The sequence below is a fragment of the Microcaecilia unicolor genome, chromosome 4 (assembly GCF_901765095.1).
Source record: "Microcaecilia unicolor chromosome 4, aMicUni1.1, whole genome shotgun sequence".
NCBI classification, from domain to species: domain Eukaryota; kingdom Metazoa; phylum Chordata; class Amphibia; order Gymnophiona; family Siphonopidae; genus Microcaecilia; species Microcaecilia unicolor.
Genome location: NC_044034.1, coordinates 9,094,041 through 9,100,040, shown reverse-complemented (window position 1 = coordinate 9,100,040; position 6,000 = coordinate 9,094,041).

Sequence of the window (6,000 nt, the reverse complement as noted above, 5' to 3'; positions counted from 1 at the left end):
TAGAGAAGGCGTGGCAACACGTTCATCTTGATGGTGGCAATCCATCCCATCCAGGATAGCCCCAAAGACATCCAGCTATCTAAGTCTCTTATTATCTCTCTCTTAAGGGCCGGGTAATTAACATCAAACAGTTCGGACAATTTTTTTGGGATCTGCACCCCCAGGTATCTCATGTCCCGCTCAGCCCATTTAAAAGCAAAAGATGTCTTCAACATGTCCATCAAACCCGCCGGAATGCCCACCGCCATGCCAACCAATTTGCTAGCGTTCAACTTGTAACCAGATATCCTAGCATATCCCTCTATCTCCCTCATCAAGTTGGGGAGGGAGACCATTGTCTTCGTCATATACAAGAGAACATCGTCTGCAAATAGTGCAATTTTGTGCTCCCGGTCCCCTATCCTGACTCCAGTAATGTCCACATTTTCACGAATAGCCTCCACTAAGGGCTCAATCGCCAGTGCAAATAACAATGGAGACAGAGGGCATCCCTGTCTAGTTCCTCTTCCCAATGTAAAGTTCCCCGAGTTCCCACCGTTAATTCTCACACATGCTTGGGGAGATGAATATAAGGCTTGGATCCAGGACCTATAATACGGACCAATCCCAACTCGATGTAGAACCATGTCCAGGTAACCCCAGTGGACCCTGTCGAAAGCCTTTTCTGCGTCTAATCCTAACAGCACTACAGGATTGACCTTCACCTTTGCACTGTACAGCACATTCAACGTTCTACGTACACTATCTGCTGCTTGCCTTTTGGCTACGAATCCTACCTGGTCCGAGTGGATCAGGTCTGGAAGCACCCATCCCAGACGATTGGCAAGCACCTTCGCCAGTATCTTGACATCGGCATTGAGTATCGAGATAGGGCGATAGGATGCACAGTCAACCGTGCCCTTACCCGGTTTTGGAATGACGGCCACCCACGCTTCCATCATGGGTTGGGGGAGCTTGGCCCCGCCCCTCACAGCATTTATTACCCTCGCCAGGTACGGCGCCAACTCCCCCCCAAAAATCTTGAAAAACTTGTTTGTGTATCCGTCCAAACCTGGGGACTTACCATTTGGCAGAGTTTTAATAACCTGAAGCACTTCATCCACTCCCACCGGTGCCTCCAAGTCCCTCTTCTGCTGCTCGGTTAGCACCGACAGGCCTCTGTCTTTCAGATATTTGTCTATCTCCCCGGTCTGTACAGCCGCATCCTCCCTGTATAGCGATTTGTAGTATTTAGCAAATTGCTCCCGTATCTGCTTTGAGGTGTTCAACATGTTCTCTGTGTCATCTTTTATTCTCAGGATTTGCCTATCCGCCCTCATCTTTCGCAATTTGTTAGCCAACAACCTTCCCGGCTTGTTAATGCTTTCATAGTATACCTGCTTCAGACGTGCATGCACAAACTTCAGACTCTCCTCATGCATCTCAGACATCTGCAGCCTCACGTCCTGGAGCCTACAGTAATCGGCCACAGCGCCAGTGGCCCTATACCTAGACTCCAACACCCCCAGTCTCTCCAAACAATTAGCCAGACGTTCCTTTCGTACCCTAGCCCTTTGACTTGCCCACTTGATGAAATAGCCCCTCGCTACTGCCTTGAAGGCATCCCATACTGTGGCTAAGGTGGGACCTGAATCTATGTTAATGTCAAAATATTCCTTCAAAATTGGTACAAATTTAGTCACTATATCTGGGTCTTGTAACAAACAGTTGTTAAAGGCCCATCTTCTTTCTTTCGCCTCTTCCCTTAGGGATGGGATGATTGCCCAAGCCGGTGCATGATCTGATATTGTGATATGCCCTATAGTTACTCCTCCCCTCCTAACAAAGATTTGTCAACAAACACATAGTCCAATCTTGAGTAGGAGGAATGCACATGAGAGTAATATGTGTAGTCCCTACCTCTCGGGTGCCCCTGTCTCCACACATCGCATAACCCCAATCCTTCCACCAAGTGGTTCATTGCCTGGGAGACTCTATTATTGCTTGTGGTAGGAGGAGAGGACCTATCGCGATGGGGCTGCATAGTCGCGTTGAAATCTCCCGCCAGCAGCACCTTGCCTCTTGCAAATGCCTGCAACTCCTTCTGGAGGCGCCGGTAGAAGCGTTCTTGCCTCTCATTTGGGGCATAAACACATGCCAATGTGCATTCCTCCTGTTCCAACATTACATGGAGAAAAAGATAACGCCCTTCTGCTTCCCGCTTCTCATACAATACCTGTACCTTAACATCTTTATGAAACATGATTGCTACACCTCTTCTTTTTGCCCCCTTCGTATCTGATGCACAGCATACCCTCAGGTATTGCCTAGAGGTCAGGAGTCTTTCATGCTGTCTACGTAGGTGCGTTTCTTGCAGGAACACCACCTGTGGGTGCATCAGGCTTAATTCTCGCCCCAGGGCATGACTTTTGTAGGGCGAGTTCAATCCTTTTATGTTATAGGTTAGGAATTTAAGATCTGTCATCCTGACTATTCTTTGCACGATACAGTATAGCTAAGCTGCGTGGTCGAGTCCCTAAAACTTCACCCCCCCTTGTGCCCCCCTCCCCACTGCCTACCACCCCATCATTCCCCTCCCAAGACCTTTCCCCCTTCCCTCTCTGAACCACCCACCAAACAGTGTACTACCATACTACTTGGGGCTATAGGAGAAGAAACCCCACCAGCCAAACAGGCAAATGTTATGCAATCTTATCAATATACTAACAAGTGATGTACCCCCAACTCCCCCCGCCCCGCACCCAACCTCCCACCTTCTTTTGCCTTCACACCCAAAAATATGAGTTATTAAAATTTAAATTTGTTTACAAAATTGTACAGCACTATGATATCATTAACAGTAAGCTGGTACCCTTGGGGGAGGGGGGTTCCAAATAATGGTAGTTTTACAGTGCAGGAAGGGAGGTGGGGAGAAAGAGAGAGGAGGACATGAAATAATGATGAGTTCTGCGAGGAAAGGAGGAAGAGAAAGATATAGTGAACCTACGAGATGTGAGCTCAGGGGCAGGAGAGAGAGGGACCTTTGCTGAATTTCTTTGGAGGAAGGCATGAGGAAAAGGCAAAAGAAGGAGAGATTCTGAATATGGGATAGAGGGATAGAGACACAGAGGGATGATGTGGGCAGGTGGAGGAGGGGGATAGGGATACAAAGGGATGATGACACGATTGGGATGGGGACACAGAAGGGTGATACTGGGTAGGGCAAGAATACAGACACAGAGAAGAGGAATATTTAACACGGTGGGGGGATAGGAGCAGGGACACAGGGGAAATAGTAGACAGGGCAATAGCGGCACAGAGGGAAGATGGATGGAGACAAGGAGAGAGAAGAAATGGCAAATGGACCAAGAGACCTTGACAAGAGAGTTCAGAGGAAAGCAGAAACCAGAGACTGAGATCAACATGATGAGGATAATGAAATGACCAGACAACAAAGGTAGAAAAAAGAATTTTATTTTCTATTTATTGTTTATATTTAATCTTGGGTTGTTGATTCTTTCCTATCATCAATGGAATTCTTTTCAATGCTTTAGTTTTTATGTTATGTAGTTTTCAATGTAAACCACCCTGACCTGCTTGTCCAGCAAGGGCGGTATAATAAGTTTGAAGAAACATGCACATTCCAAAAACTGACATATGTTTATCTGGCAAAACTGAGGCAGTGGGCAAAAGAAATTGAATAATTCTGAGAAATCATATGAAGGGTTAATTTTGTTTAAAGGTGCTCAGATATTATTTTAAATTCTCAGTTCTGCTAGCAAGTGAAGGTATGCCAGATGGTTCATATTATTTCAATGTCTAGCTTGGCCGAGCTAAGGTTAGGAAAGGTCAGTGAGAAATGAAACTCTGTCCCTTGTGAATTGCCAATGCTAGCTGGCACAGCTGTAAACTATTATGAATGAACAAAGCATGAGCCAGACATGCCGTAGTTTTAAAAGAATTAGTTTAATGCTAGTTAGATTCTAAATAATTCTAGATATTCCTGATGTTTAGACATGTCTTATAAGAATGCTTATTTTAGAATATGTGTATTCTGTGTAGTTCTATGTAGAATACCTTTTTAAATCTAATGTTACTCTCTGCTGTATTTTCTAAGCAAAGACTGCTGTGAGGAGGCCAACATGTGTTTTGACTTATTTGCAGTTCTGGCTGGTTCAATGTATAAGCTGATAGGTGAAAGAGGTCAGGGCTAGTCAGCTCTCTTCTCCTTGATTAATTATAGCTAAGTGTAGGACTGGCCTCCTGAAAGTATATATGTATGCTATTAAGTAAGATTGGCTTTTGACCTCTTTAATGAATGCCAGAGTTTAGTTAGCAGTTAGTACTAGGAATATGAGAAATCAATCATAATAACATGTAAGAGTTCTGGAGACCAAATGTCTGGCTTAAGGGGCCCCAGGTTAGAGGTCAGTTTGAGGAATACCAAACCTATGTAACTGATATTTTTAAAGTAATGATTGGTTGAGGCAAAGTGACCAATCTATTCCTTAACCAATTGGAGAGTAAGGGGGCTGGGCTAGGCTAGGCTGGATAGAACAGTATTTAAGTAGGAGCAGAAGCAGTTTACGTCAGAAGGAGCTCAGAAGAAAGAGAAGGACAGAAGGAACAGACAGAAGGAGGAGAAGACAGCATAAGAAGAGAGCTGAGACAGAGAGCTGAGAGAAAGACCCAGAGAGCTGAGAGAAAGACCCAGAGAGCTGAGAAGGAGGAGAAGAGAGCTAGAACTGATGTCCTGCTTTGTTTGCTGGCAAATAAAGAAGATTACTTTCTCATTCTGGTGTGTGCTGTCTGACTCCTGAAGTATCATAAATTCATGCATCCATTCCTGCAACAATTCTTGGTGGCAGCGGTGGGATGAATCCTGCATTAATCCCAGCACCCAACTGACTGGAGAACATTCGCCGGGTATGTATTCTGTATTTTGTATTGTAATTCTAGCTAGAAAATTGTAAATCAGCCCCTCAAACAAATTGAGGAAGGAGAGCCTGATCAACTCTCAGCGAAGGCCCTAGTACCTTCTAATCTAGAGGAGATTAGAAGCGAAAACGCTTGAGCTTATCTGTATCTGAGAAATCTGAAATTGTTGGGTGGGATTTTCTGTATGGAATGTGTGATGCGTGAATGATTATTGAGTGCGGACTTCTTATAGCTGCATTTCCAATTAACGCGAGTTCAATTGGTTAGCAACGGAAGGAAGCGATTGCTGTCTGTCTACCTAGTGTCTCGAGAGTGCAGACCCCTTACTGCACTTTCAAAAAAAATTCCCCCCCTCTTTGTGTGTTGTAACTGTAAGCATTATGGGTGGGACATCATCTAGACAAATTGCTACCCCCCTAGACTGTATGCTTAAGAACTTCAAGAAAGGATTTTTAATTAATGACTATGGACAGACTTTAAGCTCAAGTACTCTAAGAACCTTGTGTGAAGTTGAGTGGCCATCTATGGGAGTGGGGTGGCCCCCTAGTGGCAGCTTAGATATTGAAGTAATCCGGAAGGTCTACAGCATAGTTGTAGGAGAACCAGAATATTCTGAACAACTCCCCTATATAGATTCCTGGGACAGCCTTGTGACTGACCCTCCCTCCTGGTTGAAAACTTATATGGGATCCCCAGTAAAATTCATGTTAGGCCGTGTTCAAAGAAAGATTAGAAAATCTAAACTAGAAGAGGGAAAGAGCCCTAGGAAGCCTACCACCCAATCGGTGGCTTCCGCCCCTACCCTGTCCGAGAAACCCATACTCTCTGATGACCCCTCAGACCTTGAGCCACCACCTTATGGCCCATTGTTGGGGTTCCGTGCCACCCCCAGAGATCCACGCCGTCCAGCCCAAGCTTCTCCAGCACAGGCTTCTCCGGATAGTTCTTCCCCTCCTGTGCCAAACCTGCCACACCCTAGGTTGGACTTTTCACCCGGCCTCTACCCTTCTGTGCAAAATCCTCTCCTGTTAACCTCTGAAGACCCGTTTTGGGTTCCACTCCCTGACTCCTCAACTCCTGACA